We start from the raw sequence: 18,285 nt of genomic DNA, 5'->3' as shown, positions 1-18,285 counted from the left end.
GCTCCATTGTAAGACAGTGTTTTTCTTTTCTGATTTATTGAACTCTAGATGTTTAAAAGTGGTTATCACTATTGCAGACATTGCACAGATCACAATGGGAATGGGGTTTCAAACAATGTTAGAAGAGCTACGTGAGCTCACTCTCTTTAATTTGAATTATATTTATTGCAAAGTTATAAAAGAAACCCATAAAAGTGTTTACTAAAGATGATCCATTTGAAAGAATATTGGGAGAGGAGGGATTATTTTGAATAAAAAAGCTACAGATTTCAAAGTATGCTTCATTTACCAATTTTAACTGAAGAAAATGAGCAGGATCACTAGCATCTTGCTATTATAAGTCATTCTGCTAACTTTAACCATTTTCCTCATATACTGGATTTTTAAAATCTGAGCCTTGTACGTGGGAAATCCCAGTGTGCTCAACCTGAATTCATTTATTGTACACCACCCAAAGCCCTCCGGGTGTAGGCGAAATTAAATAAACAAACAAACAAATAAATAAGTGTGTGTGTGTGTGTATCACACCCTGTTCACAAGTATATAGAGGGACAGATCTTGTGAGCACTATCTTTATTTGCAATGGAAATGCCAGCGCGCAGAAGAGCACACCTGGTTACAGAATCCTATCCCTTTACCTGTTCCCTGGTATGTGTAAACATTGTACTGTGCCATTACATGGAATGCCATTTAATATACATAAATACAACCTCCTCCACTCAATCACAACACCAGCTTAAAACTCATATTGTTTAACTGAGCATTGTTTCCTAGGTCCCTCCGGTCTGCAGCACTTGACTCCAAATGACCACAGTTCAACAGCTCTGTACTCTCCGGGTTCAAAAAGATATACAATTACTGAATTGGAAGGGCATCGTGGTGGCAGTGGTGGGGTGGTAGGGTTGTTGTAGCTCACCACACAACTACATGAACCTTTCAATCCTTGTGCTCCCTAATTCAATAACCTTTTAAAAACAAACTCTTTACTACATCTGTGTCAAATTCTATGAGAAGCTACAAGTTTTGTGTTTAGAACTGCCAAAGACTTTGTAAAGTAGCAGCCACCACACAAGGGCTTAACTTAAGCTGGAACTATGGTAACGGAGGCAGAGGGTTAACATTTCCTCATACAGTTCTGCCAATCTGAAATGACATTATGAAACTACTATTTGGCCCACTGGGGCAAGTTCAAGATATTCTCTTAGCCTCAACAGTGTGATAGGAAGTAATTAGGCTCAATGCATCTCAACCATAAGAAAAATGGAAGATAAATAAAATGATATAAAAATCAAATGAAAGTGTGACCATATTTCTCAATATGCATATAAAGGTAAATATAATAGAAACCAATGGAAAATTAGATTATGCCTGGAAAGGAAAATGATGGCAGAGAAGTGAGGACAAAGAATCCATCAAATAATACATTACAGATATAGTGGCAGTTAATGTGATAGTTGGCTAAACTGTCAAACCTGTAATTAACCCTTTACAATCACTGGAGATTTCATGAGAGAAAAGAGGATTAATACTATCCAAGGCATCAATTGTTAAGATTGGAGAACAATAAAGGCAGAATGTAATAAACAAACCTGTTCTGTTCCCCAAGAAAAACAATCTAAAGGTGCCATATTCTTGGGTGGAACAGAGTGGGAGACACACAAGCAAAGTGTAACAGTTCAAAAGCAAGGTTTATTGCTTAGAAGAACTGAGACCCTAACTCCTCCCAGGGTCTGACAAAAATAAAGTACTTGCTTGACTGGAACAATGTGAAGCTTGAGACTTTTATTCTTTCTTTGACTGCTTCCAAGAAAGTCCACTGTCTGTGCTTCTCCTTTGTTCCTTGAGTGTCCTTTATCTGGATTCTACTTTCTGTACACCTTAGCTTTATGCTATCTCTATACACGTTGGACGTAACAGATATTGCAGCCTTCCAACTACCTTAAGCACCTTAGACTGACTGACTGAGCTAAACAGGGGGATTACTGGGTAATAACAGGAAGACTGCCTCTAGGGAAATTTCTTAAAGGAACAGGGTCCAACTAAAATTTCCTCCCTTAGAAGGAACTAAACCCATGCTAGCTATAGGGAAACTTAGGCCGTTTCCGCACGGCCGTGGAGGCGCCTCCACGCCGGCAGAATTCTCGCCAGCGTGGAGGCGGAGGCCGTTCGCATGCAAGCATGCAGGCGGCCGCCAGAGAGGCCGGCAGATGGCAGGCGGCTCTGCACGGAGCTGCCTCTTCCCCCTTCCCCATCCCACTCACCGTGTCCCCGTTGTCGGCCTGCTGGCCGTCGCAGCCCCGGCCACGCTGCCCTCCGACCTCCAGGGGTCGGAGGACAGCATGGGGGGGGTGGGGGGGGGGGGGGGTGGGGGGGGGGGGGGGTGGGGGGGGGGGGGGGTGGGGGGGGGGGGGGGTGGGGGGGGGGGGGGGTGGGGGGGGGGGGGGGTGGGGGGGGGGGGGGGTGGGGGGGGGGGGGGGTGGGGGGGGGGGGGGGTGGGGGGGGGGGGGGGTGGGGGGGGGGGGGGGTGGGGGGGGGGGGGGGTGGGGGGGGGGGGGGGTGGGGGGGGGGGGGGGTGGGGGGGGGGGGGGGTGGGGGGGGGGGGGGGTGGGGGGGGGGGGGGGTGGGGGGGGGGGGGGGTGGGGGGGGGGGGGGGTGGGGGGGGGGGGGGGTGGGGGGGGGGGGGGGTGGGGGGGGGGGGGGGTGGGGGGGGGGGGGGGTGGGGGGGGGGGGGGGTGGGGGGGGGGGGGGGTGGGGGGGGGGGGGGGTGGGGGGGGGGGGGGGTGGGGGGGGGGGGGGGTGGGGGGGGGGGGGGGTGGGGGGGGGGGGGGGTGGGGGGGGGGGGGGGTGGGGGGGGGGGGGGGTGGGGGGGGGGGGGGGTGGGGGGGGGGGGGGGTGGGGGGGGGGGGGGGTGGGGGGGGGGGGGGGTGGGGGGGGGGGGGGGTGGGGGGGGGGGGGGGTGGGGGGGGGGGGGGGTGGGGGGGGGGGGGGGTGGGGGGGGGGGGGGGTGGGGGGGGGGGGGGGTGGGGGGGGGGGGGGGTGGGGGGGGGGGGGGGTGGGGGGGGGGGGGGGTGGGGGGGGGGGGGGGTGGGGGGGGGGGGGGGTGGGGGGGGGGGGGGGTGGGGGGGGGGGGGGGTGGGGGGGGGGGGGGGTGGGGGGGGGGGGGGGTGGGGGGGGGGGGGGGTGGGGGGGGGGGGGGGTGGGGGGGGGGGGGGGTGGGGGGGGGGGGGGGTGGGGGGGGGGGGGGGTGGGGGGGGGGGGGGGTGGGGGGGGGGGGGGGTGGGGGGGGGGGGGGGTGGGGGGGGGGGGGGGTGGGGGGGGGGGGGGGTGGGGGGGGGGGGGGGTGGGGGGGGGGGGGGGTGGGGGGGGGGGGGGGTGGGGGGGGGGGGGGGTGGGGGGGGGGGGGGGTGGGGGGGGGGGGGGGTGGGGGGGGGGGGGGGTGGGGGGGGGGGGGGGTGGGGGGGGGGGGGGGTGGGGGGGGGGGGGGGTGGGGGGGGGGGGGGGTGGGGGGGGGGGGGGGTGGGGGGGGGGGGGGGTGGGGGGGGGGGGGGGTGGGGGGGGGGGGGGGTGGGGGGGGGGGGGGGTGGGGGGGGGGGGGGGTGGGGGGGGGGGGGGGTGGGGGGGGGGGGGGGTGGGGGGGGGGGGGGGTGGGGGGGGGGGGGGGTGGGGGGGGGGGGGGGTGGGGGGGGGGGGGGGTGGGGGGGGGGGGGGGTGGGGGGGGGGGGGGGTGGGGGGGGGGGGGGGTGGGGGGGGGGGGGGGTGGGGGGGGGGGGGGGTGGGGGGGGGGGGGGGTGGGGGGGGGGGGGGGTGGGGGGGGGGGGGGGTGGGGGGGGGGGGGGGTGGGGGGGGGGGGGGGTGGGGGGGGGGGGGGGTGGGGGGGGGGGGGGGTGGGGGGGGGGGGGGGTGGGGGGGGGGGGGGGTGGGGGGGGGGGGGGGTGGGGGGGGGGGGGGGTGGGGGGGGGGGGGGGTGGGGGGGGGGGGGGGTGGGGGGGGGGGGGGGTGGGGGGGGGGGGGGGTGGGGGGGGGGGGGGGTGGGGGGGGGGGGGGGTGGGGGGGGGGGGGGGTGGGGGGGGGGGGGGGTGGGGGGGGGGGGGGGTGGGGGGGGGGGGGGGTGGGGGGGGGGGGGGGTGGGGGGGGGGGGGGGTGGGGGGGGGGGGGGGTGGGGGGGGGGGGGGGTGGGGGGGGGGGGGGGTGGGGGGGGGGGGGGGTGGGGGGGGGGGGGGGTGGGGGGGGGGGGGGGTGGGGGGGGGGGGGGGTGGGGGGGGGGGGGGGTGGGGGGGGGGGGGGGTGGGGGGGGGGGGGGGTGGGGGGGGGGGGGGGTGGGGGGGGGGGGGGGTGGGGGGGGGGGGGGGTGGGGGGGGGGGGGGGTGGGGGGGGGGGGGGGTGGGGGGGGGGGGGGGTGGGGGGGGGGGGGGGTGGGGGGGGGGGGGGGTGGGGGGGGGGGGGGGTGGGGGGGGGGGGGGGTGGGGGGGGGGGGGGGTGGGGGGGGGGGGGGGTGGGGGGGGGGGGGGGTGGGGGGGGGGGGGGGTGGGGGGGGGGGGGGGTGGGGGGGGGGGGGGGTGGGGGGGGGGGGGGGTGGGGGGGGGGGGGGGTGGGGGGGGGGGGGGGTGGGGGGGGGGGGGGGTGGGGGGGGGGGGGGGTGGGGGGGGGGGGGGGTGGGGGGGGGGGGGGGTGGGGGGGGGGGGGGGTGGGGGGGGGGGGGGGTGGGGGGGGGGGGGGGTGGGGGGGGGGGGGGGTGGGGGGGGGGGGGGGTGGGGGGGGGGGGGGGTGGGGGGGGGGGGGGGTGGGGGGGGGGGGGGGTGGGGGGGGGGGGGGGTGGGGGGGGGGGGGGGTGGGGGGGGGGGGGGGTGGGGGGGGGGGGGGGTGGGGGGGGGGGGGGGTGGGGGGGGGGGGGGGTGGGGGGGGGGGGGGGTGGGGGGGGGGGGGGGTGGGGGGGGGGGGGGGTGGGGGGGGGGGGGGGTGGGGGGGGGGGGGGGTGGGGGGGGGGGGGGGTGGGGGGGGGGGGGGGTGGGGGGGGGGGGGGGTGGGGGGGGGGGGGGGTGGGGGGGGGGGGGGGTGGGGGGGGGGGGGGGTGGGGGGGGGGGGGGGTGGGGGGGGGGGGGGGTGGGGGGGGGGGGGGGTGGGGGGGGGGGGGGGTGGGGGGGGGGGGGGGTGGGGGGGGGGGGGGGTGGGGGGGGGGGGGGGTGGGGGGGGGGGGGGGTGGGGGGGGGGGGGGGTGGGGGGGGGGGGGGGTGGGGGGGGGGGGGGGTGGGGGGGGGGGGGGGTGGGGGGGGGGGGGGGTGGGGGGGGGGGGGGGTGGGGGGGGGGGGGGGTGGGGGGGGGGGGGGGTGGGGGGGGGGGGGGGTGGGGGGGGGGGGGGGTGGGGGGGGGGGGGGGTGGGGGGGGGGGGGGGTGGGGGGGGGGGGGGGTGGGGGGGGGGGGGGGTGGGGGGGGGGGGGGGTGGGGGGGGGGGGGGGTGGGGGGGGGGGGGGGTGGGGGGGGGGGGGGGTGGGGGGGGGGGGGGGTGGGGGGGGGGGGGGGTGGGGGGGGGGGGGGGTGGGGGGGGGGGGGGGTGGGGGGGGGGGGGGGTGGGGGGGGGGGGGGGTGGGGGGGGGGGGGGGTGGGGGGGGGGGGGGGTGGGGGGGGGGGGGGGTGGGGGGGGGGGGGGGTGGGGGGGGGGGGGGGTGGGGGGGGGGGGGGGTGGGGGGGGGGGGGGGTGGGGGGGGGGGGGGGTGGGGGGGGGGGGGGGTGGGGGGGGGGGGGGGTGGGGGGGGGGGGGGGTGGGGGGGGGGGGGGGTGGGGGGGGGGGGGGGTGGGGGGGGGGGGGGGTGGGGGGGGGGGGGGGTGGGGGGGGGGGGGGGTGGGGGGGGGGGGGGGTGGGGGGGGGGGGGGGTGGGGGGGGGGGGGGGTGGGGGGGGGGGGGGGTGGGGGGGGGGGGGGGTGGGGGGGGGGGGGGGTGGGGGGGGGGGGGGGTGGGGGGGGGGGGGGGTGGGGGGGGGGGGGGGTGGGGGGGGGGGGGGGTGGGGGGGGGGGGGGGTGGGGGGGGGGGGGGGTGGGGGGGGGGGGGGGTGGGGGGGGGGGGGGGTGGGGGGGGGGGGGGGTGGGGGGGGGGGGGGGTGGGGGGGGGGGGGGGTGGGGGGGGGGGGGGGTGGGGGGGGGGGGGGGTGGGGGGGGGGGGGGGTGGGGGGGGGGGGGGGTGGGGGGGGGGGGGGGTGGGGGGGGGGGGGGGTGGGGGGGGGGGGGGGTGGGGGGGGGGGGGGGTGGGGGGGGGGGGGGGTGGGGGGGGGGGGGGGTGGGGGGGGGGGGGGGTGGGGGGGGGGGGGGGTGGGGGGGGGGGGGGGTGGGGGGGGGGGGGGGTGGGGGGGGGGGGGGGTGGGGGGGGGGGGGGGTGGGGGGGGGGGGGGGTGGGGGGGGGGGGGGGTGGGGGGGGGGGGGGGTGGGGGGGGGGGGGGGTGGGGGGGGGGGGGGGTGGGGGGGGGGGGGGGTGGGGGGGGGGGGGGGTGGGGGGGGGGGGGGGTGGGGGGGGGGGGGGGTGGGGGGGGGGGGGGGTGGGGGGGGGGGGGGGTGGGGGGGGGGGGGGGTGGGGGGGGGGGGGGGTGGGGGGGGGGGGGGGTGGGGGGGGGGGGGGGTGGGGGGGGGGGGGGGTGGGGGGGGGGGGGGGTGGGGGGGGGGGGGGGTGGGGGGGGGGGGGGGTGGGGGGGGGGGGGGGTGGGGGGGGGGGGGGGTGGGGGGGGGGGGGGGTGGGGGGGGGGGGGGGTGGGGGGGGGGGGGGGTGGGGGGGGGGGGGGGTGGGGGGGGGGGGGGGTGGGGGGGGGGGGGGGTGGGGGGGGGGGGGGGTGGGGGGGGGGGGGGGTGGGGGGGGGGGGGGGTGGGGGGGGGGGGGGGTGGGGGGGGGGGGGGGTGGGGGGGGGGGGGGGTGGGGGGGGGGGGGGGTGGGGGGGGGGGGGGGTGGGGGGGGGGGGGGGTGGGGGGGGGGGGGGGTGGGGGGGGGGGGGGGTGGGGGGGGGGGGGGGTGGGGGGGGGGGGGGGTGGGGGGGGGGGGGGGTGGGGGGGGGGGGGGGTGGGGGGGGGGGGGGGTGGGGGGGGGGGGGGGTGGGGGGGGGGGGGGGTGGGGGGGGGGGGGGGTGGGGGGGGGGGGGGGTGGGGGGGGGGGGGGGTGGGGGGGGGGGGGGGTGGGGGGGGGGGGGGGTGGGGGGGGGGGGGGGTGGGGGGGGGGGGGGGTGGGGGGGGGGGGGGGTGGGGGGGGGGGGGGGTGGGGGGGGGGGGGGGTGGGGGGGGGGGGGGGTGGGGGGGGGGGGGGGTGGGGGGGGGGGGGGGTGGGGGGGGGGGGGGGTGGGGGGGGGGGGGGGTGGGGGGGGGGGGGGGTGGGGGGGGGGGGGGGTGGGGGGGGGGGGGGGTGGGGGGGGGGGGGGGTGGGGGGGGGGGGGGGTGGGGGGGGGGGGGGGTGGGGGGGGGGGGGGGTGGGGGGGGGGGGGGGTGGGGGGGGGGGGGGGTGGGGGGGGGGGGGGGTGGGGGGGGGGGGGGGTGGGGGGGGGGGGGGGTGGGGGGGGGGGGGGGTGGGGGGGGGGGGGGGTGGGGGGGGGGGGGGGTGGGGGGGGGGGGGGGTGGGGGGGGGGGGGGGTGGGGGGGGGGGGGGGTGGGGGGGGGGGGGGGTGGGGGGGGGGGGGGGTGGGGGGGGGGGGGGGTGGGGGGGGGGGGGGGTGGGGGGGGGGGGGGGTGGGGGGGGGGGGGGGTGGGGGGGGGGGGGGGTGGGGGGGGGGGGGGGTGGGGGGGGGGGGGGGTGGGGGGGGGGGGGGGTGGGGGGGGGGGGGGGTGGGGGGGGGGGGGGGTGGGGGGGGGGGGGGGTGGGGGGGGGGGGGGGTGGGGGGGGGGGGGGGTGGGGGGGGGGGGGGGTGGGGGGGGGGGGGGGTGGGGGGGGGGGGGGGTGGGGGGGGGGGGGGGTGGGGGGGGGGGGGGGTGGGGGGGGGGGGGGGTGGGGGGGGGGGGGGGTGGGGGGGGGGGGGGGTGGGGGGGGGGGGGGGTGGGGGGGGGGGGGGGTGGGGGGGGGGGGGGGTGGGGGGGGGGGGGGGTGGGGGGGGGGGGGGGTGGGGGGGGGGGGGGGTGGGGGGGGGGGGGGGTGGGGGGGGGGGGGGGTGGGGGGGGGGGGGGGTGGGGGGGGGGGGGGGTGGGGGGGGGGGGGGGTGGGGGGGGGGGGGGGTGGGGGGGGGGGGGGGTGGGGGGGGGGGGGGGTGGGGGGGGGGGGGGGTGGGGGGGGGGGGGGGTGGGGGGGGGGGGGGGTGGGGGGGGGGGGGGGTGGGGGGGGGGGGGGGTGGGGGGGGGGGGGGGTGGGGGGGGGGGGGGGTGGGGGGGGGGGGGGGTGGGGGGGGGGGGGGGTGGGGGGGGGGGGGGGTGGGGGGGGGGGGGGGTGGGGGGGGGGGGGGGTGGGGGGGGGGGGGGGTGGGGGGGGGGGGGGGTGGGGGGGGGGGGGGGTGGGGGGGGGGGGGGGTGGGGGGGGGGGGGGGTGGGGGGGGGGGGGGGTGGGGGGGGGGGGGGGTGGGGGGGGGGGGGGGTGGGGGGGGGGGGGGGTGGGGGGGGGGGGGGGTGGGGGGGGGGGGGGGTGGGGGGGGGGGGGGGTGGGGGGGGGGGGGGGTGGGGGGGGGGGGGGGTGGGGGGGGGGGGGGGTGGGGGGGGGGGGGGGTGGGGGGGGGGGGGGGTGGGGGGGGGGGGGGGTGGGGGGGGGGGGGGGTGGGGGGGGGGGGGGGTGGGGGGGGGGGGGGGTGGGGGGGGGGGGGGGTGGGGGGGGGGGGGGGTGGGGGGGGGGGGGGGTGGGGGGGGGGGGGGGTGGGGGGGGGGGGGGGTGGGGGGGGGGGGGGGTGGGGGGGGGGGGGGGTGGGGGGGGGGGGGGGTGGGGGGGGGGGGGGGTGGGGGGGGGGGGGGGTGGGGGGGGGGGGGGGTGGGGGGGGGGGGGGGTGGGGGGGGGGGGGGGTGGGGGGGGGGGGGGGTGGGGGGGGGGGGGGGTGGGGGGGGGGGGGGGTGGGGGGGGGGGGGGGTGGGGGGGGGGGGGGGTGGGGGGGGGGGGGGGTGGGGGGGGGGGGGGGTGGGGGGGGGGGGGGGTGGGGGGGGGGGGGGGTGGGGGGGGGGGGGGGTGGGGGGGGGGGGGGGTGGGGGGGGGGGGGGGTGGGGGGGGGGGGGGGTGGGGGGGGGGGGGGGTGGGGGGGGGGGGGGGTGGGGGGGGGGGGGGGTGGGGGGGGGGGGGGGTGGGGGGGGGGGGGGGTGGGGGGGGGGGGGGGTGGGGGGGGGGGGGGGTGGGGGGGGGGGGGGGTGGGGGGGGGGGGGGGTGGGGGGGGGGGGGGGTGGGGGGGGGGGGGGGTGGGGGGGGGGGGGGGTGGGGGGGGGGGGGGGTGGGGGGGGGGGGGGGTGGGGGGGGGGGGGGGTGGGGGGGGGGGGGGGTGGGGGGGGGGGGGGGTGGGGGGGGGGGGGGGTGGGGGGGGGGGGGGGTGGGGGGGGGGGGGGGTGGGGGGGGGGGGGGGTGGGGGGGGGGGGGGGTGGGGGGGGGGGGGGGTGGGGGGGGGGGGGGGTGGGGGGGGGGGGGGGTGGGGGGGGGGGGGGGTGGGGGGGGGGGGGGGTGGGGGGGGGGGGGGGTGGGGGGGGGGGGGGGTGGGGGGGGGGGGGGGTGGGGGGGGGGGGGGGTGGGGGGGGGGGGGGGTGGGGGGGGGGGGGGGTGGGGGGGGGGGGGGGTGGGGGGGGGGGGGGGTGGGGGGGGGGGGGGGTGGGGGGGGGGGGGGGTGGGGGGGGGGGGGGGTGGGGGGGGGGGGGGGTGGGGGGGGGGGGGGGTGGGGGGGGGGGGGGGTGGGGGGGGGGGGGGGTGGGGGGGGGGGGGGGTGGGGGGGGGGGGGGGTGGGGGGGGGGGGGGGTGGGGGGGGGGGGGGGTGGGGGGGGGGGGGGGTGGGGGGGGGGGGGGGTGGGGGGGGGGGGGGGTGGGGGGGGGGGGGGGTGGGGGGGGGGGGGGGTGGGGGGGGGGGGGGGTGGGGGGGGGGGGGGGTGGGGGGGGGGGGGGGTGGGGGGGGGGGGGGGTGGGGGGGGGGGGGGGTGGGGGGGGGGGGGGGTGGGGGGGGGGGGGGGTGGGGGGGGGGGGGGGTGGGGGGGGGGGGGGGTGGGGGGGGGGGGGGGTGGGGGGGGGGGGGGGTGGGGGGGGGGGGGGGTGGGGGGGGGGGGGGGTGGGGGGGGGGGGGGGTGGGGGGGGGGGGGGGTGGGGGGGGGGGGGGGTGGGGGGGGGGGGGGGTGGGGGGGGGGGGGGGTGGGGGGGGGGGGGGGTGGGGGGGGGGGGGGGTGGGGGGGGGGGGGGGTGGGGGGGGGGGGGGGTGGGGGGGGGGGGGGGTGGGGGGGGGGGGGGGTGGGGGGGGGGGGGGGTGGGGGGGGGGGGGGGTGGGGGGGGGGGGGGGTGGGGGGGGGGGGGGGTGGGGGGGGGGGGGGGTGGGGGGGGGGGGGGGTGGGGGGGGGGGGGGGTGGGGGGGGGGGGGGGTGGGGGGGGGGGGGGGTGGGGGGGGGGGGGGGTGGGGGGGGGGGGGGGTGGGGGGGGGGGGGGGTGGGGGGGGGGGGGGGTGGGGGGGGGGGGGGGTGGGGGGGGGGGGGGGTGGGGGGGGGGGGGGGTGGGGGGGGGGGGGGGTGGGGGGGGGGGGGGGTGGGGGGGGGGGGGGGTGGGGGGGGGGGGGGGTGGGGGGGGGGGGGGGTGGGGGGGGGGGGGGGTGGGGGGGGGGGGGGGTGGGGGGGGGGGGGGGTGGGGGGGGGGGGGGGTGGGGGGGGGGGGGGGTGGGGGGGGGGGGGGGTGGGGGGGGGGGGGGGTGGGGGGGGGGGGGGGTGGGGGGGGGGGGGGGTGGGGGGGGGGGGGGGTGGGGGGGGGGGGGGGTGGGGGGGGGGGGGGGTGGGGGGGGGGGGGGGTGGGGGGGGGGGGGGGTGGGGGGGGGGGGGGGTGGGGGGGGGGGGGGGTGGGGGGGGGGGGGGGTGGGGGGGGGGGGGGGTGGGGGGGGGGGGGGGTGGGGGGGGGGGGGGGTGGGGGGGGGGGGGGGTGGGGGGGGGGGGGGGTGGGGGGGGGGGGGGGTGGGGGGGGGGGGGGGTGGGGGGGGGGGGGGGTGGGGGGGGGGGGGGGTGGGGGGGGGGGGGGGTGGGGGGGGGGGGGGGTGGGGGGGGGGGGGGGTGGGGGGGGGGGGGGGTGGGGGGGGGGGGGGGTGGGGGGGGGGGGGGGTGGGGGGGGGGGGGGGTGGGGGGGGGGGGGGGTGGGGGGGGGGGGGGGTGGGGGGGGGGGGGGGTGGGGGGGGGGGGGGGTGGGGGGGGGGGGGGGTGGGGGGGGGGGGGGGTGGGGGGGGGGGGGGGTGGGGGGGGGGGGGGGTGGGGGGGGGGGGGGGTGGGGGGGGGGGGGGGTGGGGGGGGGGGGGGGTGGGGGGGGGGGGGGGTGGGGGGGGGGGGGGGTGGGGGGGGGGGGGGGTGGGGGGGGGGGGGGGTGGGGGGGGGGGGGGGTGGGGGGGGGGGGGGGTGGGGGGGGGGGGGGGTGGGGGGGGGGGGGGGTGGGGGGGGGGGGGGGTGGGGGGGGGGGGGGGTGGGGGGGGGGGGGGGTGGGGGGGGGGGGGGGTGGGGGGGGGGGGGGGTGGGGGGGGGGGGGGGTGGGGGGGGGGGGGGGTGGGGGGGGGGGGGGGTGGGGGGGGGGGGGGGTGGGGGGGGGGGGGGGTGGGGGGGGGGGGGGGTGGGGGGGGGGGGGGGTGGGGGGGGGGGGGGGTGGGGGGGGGGGGGGGTGGGGGGGGGGGGGGGTGGGGGGGGGGGGGGGTGGGGGGGGGGGGGGGTGGGGGGGGGGGGGGGTGGGGGGGGGGGGGGGTGGGGGGGGGGGGGGGTGGGGGGGGGGGGGGGTGGGGGGGGGGGGGGGTGGGGGGGGGGGGGGGTGGGGGGGGGGGGGGGTGGGGGGGGGGGGGGGTGGGGGGGGGGGGGGGTGGGGGGGGGGGGGGGTGGGGGGGGGGGGGGGTGGGGGGGGGGGGGGGTGGGGGGGGGGGGGGGTGGGGGGGGGGGGGGGTGGGGGGGGGGGGGGGTGGGGGGGGGGGGGGGTGGGGGGGGGGGGGGGTGGGGGGGGGGGGGGGTGGGGGGGGGGGGGGGTGGGGGGGGGGGGGGGTGGGGGGGGGGGGGGGTGGGGGGGGGGGGGGGTGGGGGGGGGGGGGGGTGGGGGGGGGGGGGGGTGGGGGGGGGGGGGGGTGGGGGGGGGGGGGGGTGGGGGGGGGGGGGGGTGGGGGGGGGGGGGGGTGGGGGGGGGGGGGGGTGGGGGGGGGGGGGGGTGGGGGGGGGGGGGGGTGGGGGGGGGGGGGGGTGGGGGGGGGGGGGGGTGGGGGGGGGGGGGGGTGGGGGGGTGCCCTTTACATCAAAGAGAGCATAGTATCACATAAAATAGACAATGCAAGATATCAATACCAGGCGTGAAGGACAGTTTAATATTAGGAATATATTATCGTCCCCCTGACCAAAGTGCACAAGAGGATTCTGAGATGGAAAAAGAAATTAGAGAGGCCAACAAAAACAAAAATGTAGTGGTAATGGGTGATTTTAACTATCCCCATATAAACTGGAAAAATGCATGTTCAGGTCATAGTAAGGAGAGAGCATTCCTGGATATGCTAAATGACTGTGGCTTAGAGCAGATGGTTGTGGAACCAACCAGGGGAGAGGTGATCCTAGATCTAATTCTATGTGGGACCCAGGACCTGGTGCAGGAAGTCAGTGTTGTTGAGCCGATAGGGAACAGCGACCACAATGCTGTCAGATTCAGTATCTCAGCATGCGAACAAGTGGCAACTACTAATGTAGTTACATTCGCCTTCAGAAAGGGAAATTTCTCAAAGATGAGGGGGATAGTGCGCAGGAAGCTGAAAGGGAAAATCAAGAGAGTCAAAACTGTCCAGGATGCTTGGAGGTTATTTAAAAACACAGTAATAAAAGCTCAGCTGGAATGTGTTCCACAGGTTAGAAAAGGCAGCACCCAGTCCAAAAGAAAGCCACCATGGTTAACAAGAGAGGTTGAGGAAATTATCAGAAAAAAGAAAATGTCTTTTAGAAAATGGAAGTCCAGTTTGGCTGATGAAGAATATGAGAGGGAACACAAATGGTGGCAAAAGAGAAGCAAGTTAGCTGTAAGGGAGGCTGGGGGGGGGGGGGGGGGGGGGGGGGGGGGGGGGGGGGGGGGGAGGGGGGGGGGGGGGGGGGGGGGGGGGGGGGGGGGGGGGGGGGGGGGGGGGGGGGGGGCGAACATCAAGACCAGCAACAAACAGTTCTTCAAGTACATCAAAAGCAGGAAGCCAGCAAGGGAAGCGGTAGGCCCGTTAGATGACAAAGGAACAAAGGGTGTGCTAAAAGATGGCAGGGAGATTGCAGAGAAGCTGAATGAATTTTTGCATCTGTCTTCCACCCAAGAGGAGGTGAGGAACATTCCTGCACCTGAACCAAGCAAGCTTCTTAGGAGGCTAATCCGAGGAACTAGCGAAGATAGTGGTAGACAAGGAAGAAGTTCTGGGTAGCCATTGATAAATTAAATGTTACGCAAATCCCCTGGCCCCAGATTGCATTCACCCAAGAGTTCTTAAAGAGCTCAAGCATGAAATTGCTGATCTTCTCTACTCTTTTAATATGCAGCAACTGTATCCCTGAAATCAGGCTCCATCCCACAAGAAGACTGGAAGATGGCTCAATGTCACACCAATCTTTAAGAAAGGATCTAGGGGGGACCCGAGGAAATTACAGGCCAGTCCAGTTTGACATCTGTTCCTGGTAAATTAGTGAGAATCTATCATTAAAAGATAAGAATTATAAAAACATGTAGAAAAAGCAAGACCTGCTGAGAAAAGAGTCAGCATGGCTTTTGCAGAGGCAAATCCTGTCTTACAAACTTATTAGAGTTCTTTGAGGGTGGTGTAAACAGGCATGTGGACAGGGGCAGGAACCGGTGGACATTGTCTACTTGGATTTCCAAAGGCTTTTTGACAAAGGTTCCCTCACCGGAGAACTGTTGAGAAAACTCCAGCAATGAAGGAATAAGAGGGGAAGTCCTCCTATGGATTAAAAACTGGTTGAGAAACATGGTGAAACAAAAGAGTGGAGTGTGTAAAATGGGGCGTTCTCACAATGGAGAGAGATGTAGGGAGTGGTGTCCCCCAAGGATCCGTTTTGGGACCAGTGCTCTTTAACCTATTCATAAATGACCTGGAAGTAGGGGTGGGTAGCGTGGTGGCCAAGTTTGCAGATGATACCAAATTATGTAGGGTGAGTGAGGAACTACAAAGGATTGCTAAGAGCTCCAAGCGGACCTTGGACAAATTAGGTGGAGTGGGCTCCAGAAATGGCCAAATGCAGTTCAATGTAGCAAAATGTAAGAAGTGATGCACATGGGGCAAAAAATCCAAACTTCACATACACGCTACAGGGGTCAGTGCTATCAGTCACAGACCAGGAAAGGGATTTAGGCGTCTTAGTTGATAGTTCCATGGGAATGTCAACTCAATGCATGGCAGCTGTGAAAAAAAGGCAAACTCTATGCTGGGGATCATTATTAGAAAAGGAATTGATAATAAAACTGCAAAGATTGTCATGCCCTTATATATAAAGCAGTGGATGCTGAATTCCGCACTTGGAGTACTGTGTCCAGTTCTGAGTCGCATGCACATCTTGAAAAGGATATTGAGGAGATAGAAAAAGTGCAGAGAAGGGCAACAAGGATGATTGAGGGACTGGAGCACCTTCCCTATGAGGAGAGGCTGCAGCGTTTGGGACTCTTTAGTTTGGAGAGGAGGTGGCTGAGGGGGGGGATATGATTGAAGTCTATAAAATTATGCATGGGGTAGAAAATGTTGACACAGAGAAATTTTTATCTCTTTCTCACAATACTAGAACCATGGGGCATTCATTGAAAATGCTGGGGGGAAGAATTAGGACTAATAAAAGGAAACACTTCTTCACGCAACGTGTGATTGGTGTTTGGAATATGCTGCCACAGGAGGTGGTGATGGCCACTAACCTGGATAGCTTTAAAAGAAGCTTGGACAGATTTATGGAGAAGTTGATTTATGGCTACCAATCTTGATCCTCTTTGATCTGAGATTGCAAATGCCTTAACAGACCAGGTGATCAGGAGCAACAGCCGCAAAAGGCCATTGCGTTCACATCCTACATGTGAGCTCCCAAAGGCACCTGGTGGGCCACTGCGAATAGCAGAGAGCTGGACTAGATGGACTTTGGTCTGATCCAGCTGGCTTGTTCTTATGTTCTTATGTTCTTATGTTCTCATAGGCCAAGCTGCCAATTTTATCACCAACACATCCACATTTGGATGCCCTGGTTTTGTCTTCTCAATTGCAAGGTTTCCAACATCCTCACCAATACCCCTGGGATCCTCCATTTAAAGCTAAACAAGGCTCAGATTACCATTTTTACATAGTTATCACTGTTTTGTAACCATTTCTGACTCATATCATTCAGGATTATTGAGTCTATAATAAAGTTTGGTTAATGGTTACACTTATATCTATCCTTTCTTGTTATTGTTAGGCCTGCCTTCATACCCTGCTCTATTGAAATGTGGATCTCATATTATTTTCCTGTAAAACTATATTGGCAGAAGCCAACTTCTCATATTTGGGTGTGTGAGTAGCAGAGTGTCCCAAACCTAAAAGCAGGCCTAAGGCAATAGATCTGTTTGCAAGATTAAATCAGTGAATGAGTTACTCCAGTTAATAGAAGGTGAAAGCCTCATGAACCATGGACATGCATCTTGATTACCACACCCCGCTAAACTGTTCTGACACAATGGATCCCAGAGAGCTCCCTGATACTAGATGTTATATTTAATCTGCTTTTGAGAAACCATTGCCTCAACAATAGTTCCTTCCCTGCATTTCCTTTACCTCTAGATATGATCTCCCTAACAATCAATCCCTTCCTGATCCAATCAAAGCCTCAGCCAAATTGAATACCTGGGCAGAGTCTTTTAGAAGACTGTCTGTTCAACAGCCAAGCAAGGCTTTCCCGATGTAATCAAGGAACAATTGACTCTATTATCCCAACACTTAGAAATGATAGAGGTATTAATTAGCTCAAGCCAGCAATCCCAGCATGGGAAATCCCAGCAGATTCAGGAAAACGAAACTGAAACTTACTTGTTCCCGCCCTTACCTGAGCAAAGGAGTATAAAAGTACTGTGCACCCCAGACTCAGTGCTCTTTACTGGCTAAACCTCTCTTGGTCTAGTTGGTTGGATACACGATATCGTCCTTCACATTGGATCCCTATGCTGGCATAGGAATCCTTGCCTTCTCCAAGATCTTCTCTGCAGAATTTAGGTAACGTATAAGTCCCCTGCTCCCTTTCCCAATTCTATCATCCAAACCTATCCCACTCCTCCCTTTTTATATCACCTAGGAACTGTGTGTATGCTTCTCCATATCTTACTGTGTGATTGTTTGCAACCAAAATTTATATAAAAGTATCTTAAACTACAATTTGGTCTCTTGTGCATTCTCTGTAGAACGTTTCAAAAGCCAATTCTGGTATAGTTGTCTAACAGATCCCACCTAGCCTGCCTCTTGACCGCCAAGCCGAGTTATTCCCCATTGCTACTTTGAAAAATACATTCATAACTGTTAAGCTAGGTAACATTATTATATGCCATCTCCCTCTGAGTGTTCTTTCTATCAGGTACAACATGTCACCTTTTGGATTAGCTATGGCACCATGGTCTCTGAATCATCAGTATTTAATTCCCACTTTCAAAGAATGGAGATTCCCTCATATAGACCTGTTTGCTACCAAGGCCAAAGCAAAGTGCCCCCCTCTTCAGCTCCACGACAGGCATAGGTAAGAATTCCTTGCGAGAATTCTTCTTTGCTTTTAATCGTTCCTTGTTTTTAATCTGCACAGTTCTCATATTATTTACTTTTATTAGGCTTTCCCTTTCTTCTTGCTTCTTCACGGGACCATAGAAAAGGTGGTTTCTAAATCGTTAACAGTGATCCTCTTAGCCCCTTACTGGCCAGAGAAGTTTTGATTTCCCAACCTTCTTAGGGTATCTCAGGAAAATTTCATGGTCTTTCCAGTAGAAAGTGACCTTTGCATGATAGGAAGCATTCTCCACCATGACGTCCCTTCAGTGCACCTGATGACTTGGCTAATCCAGGTGAACACCTCATTTAGGCAGGGTTGTGCAAATGTTGTTAACATTGTGAAAACCCTCCATGCTAAAATCCTATGCCTCCAAGTGGGCATGCTTTGTACAGTGGTCATAGTCATAGTTTGGAGCCTGAAACCTGTCATTCATCTGACTTTTTGGAGGGTTGGGGGGTATTTGTTGTACTTAAAGGAGACAGATTTGGACACTTCTATCAAAGTTTACTTTGCTGCAATTTCTGCATTCCACCTACTTGTTGACCTTTGTTCAATTTTCAATTCAATTTAATACCTTTATTGGCATAAATAAAGAAGTTAATAAAACTATAAATAAATAGATTAAAAGAAGAAAATAGATTAAGATAAATAAAAGCAAGGCAGTAAATAAAAGGATAGTTAAACAATATAACTGGAGCAGGTCGGCTGAGCCAACTCCAAACATTTTGCCACATCCACAGTCCTATGTGGACACTGATCATACAGCAAAAAATAAATCTTTGCCTTATCAGAAAATAAGTGGCAATTCTGGATGTGAGGTTCGATGAAGAGCCCTCTAAGTGAGGTATACATTTTGCAGACTAGTGAAATATGTTCAACCAACTCGATTGACCTCTGGGAACAGGGGCATGGTCTTTTGTGGTGAGGAATCTGTAGGAATCTGCCCCACAGGTAAGCAGAAAAAAGAGCATTCAAACGAGCCAGCATAAATATGCATCTGAGTTGGCTGCTGGAATGTATTGTCCACGCTTTGTATAGAAAAAGTGTCTAATTGCCACTACACTCTGCTTAGCAGAGGAAAAGATATGTTTATATTGTGTGGTCCATTTCAGATTGAATTGGTAGTGAATGCCTAGATAATTGAAGTTTTTTACTTGCTCAATGTGGTTCCCATTGCTATTCCAGGACAATGGCTTCCACAACCATAATTTTGGTTTTCTCATAGTTGATAGTGAGATGGTTGAGATCACAGATGGCAAAAGCTCAGAGTAAATGTTTCAGCCCCACTTTGGTTAGAGAAAATAAGATTGTATCATCAGCATATAATAGTGCTGCTAAAGATGTTTTGCATAATATGGGAAGGTGAGCCTCCATGACTGGGTAGAAAATTTACAAGATCACTCAGAAATAGATTGAAGAAAAGGGGAG

The 18,285-nt window shown here is 70.4% G+C and overlaps 1 protein-coding gene across 1 annotated transcript in view; it reads left to right on the top strand.

The window, feature by feature from the left end:
- The window catches only part of ESRRG (estrogen related receptor gamma), a 578,835-nt gene that overhangs the window by 8,389 nt on the left and 552,161 nt on the right, over positions 1–18,285 (top strand). The window lies entirely within an intron of this gene.

This window comes from Sphaerodactylus townsendi, linkage group LG01 (assembly GCF_021028975.2).
Source record: "Sphaerodactylus townsendi isolate TG3544 linkage group LG01, MPM_Stown_v2.3, whole genome shotgun sequence".
Lineage (NCBI taxonomy): Eukaryota > Metazoa > Chordata > Lepidosauria > Squamata > Sphaerodactylidae > Sphaerodactylus > Sphaerodactylus townsendi.
The sequence above is the reverse complement of the archived record's forward strand: the minus strand, read 5'-3'. Positions and strand labels throughout refer to the sequence as shown.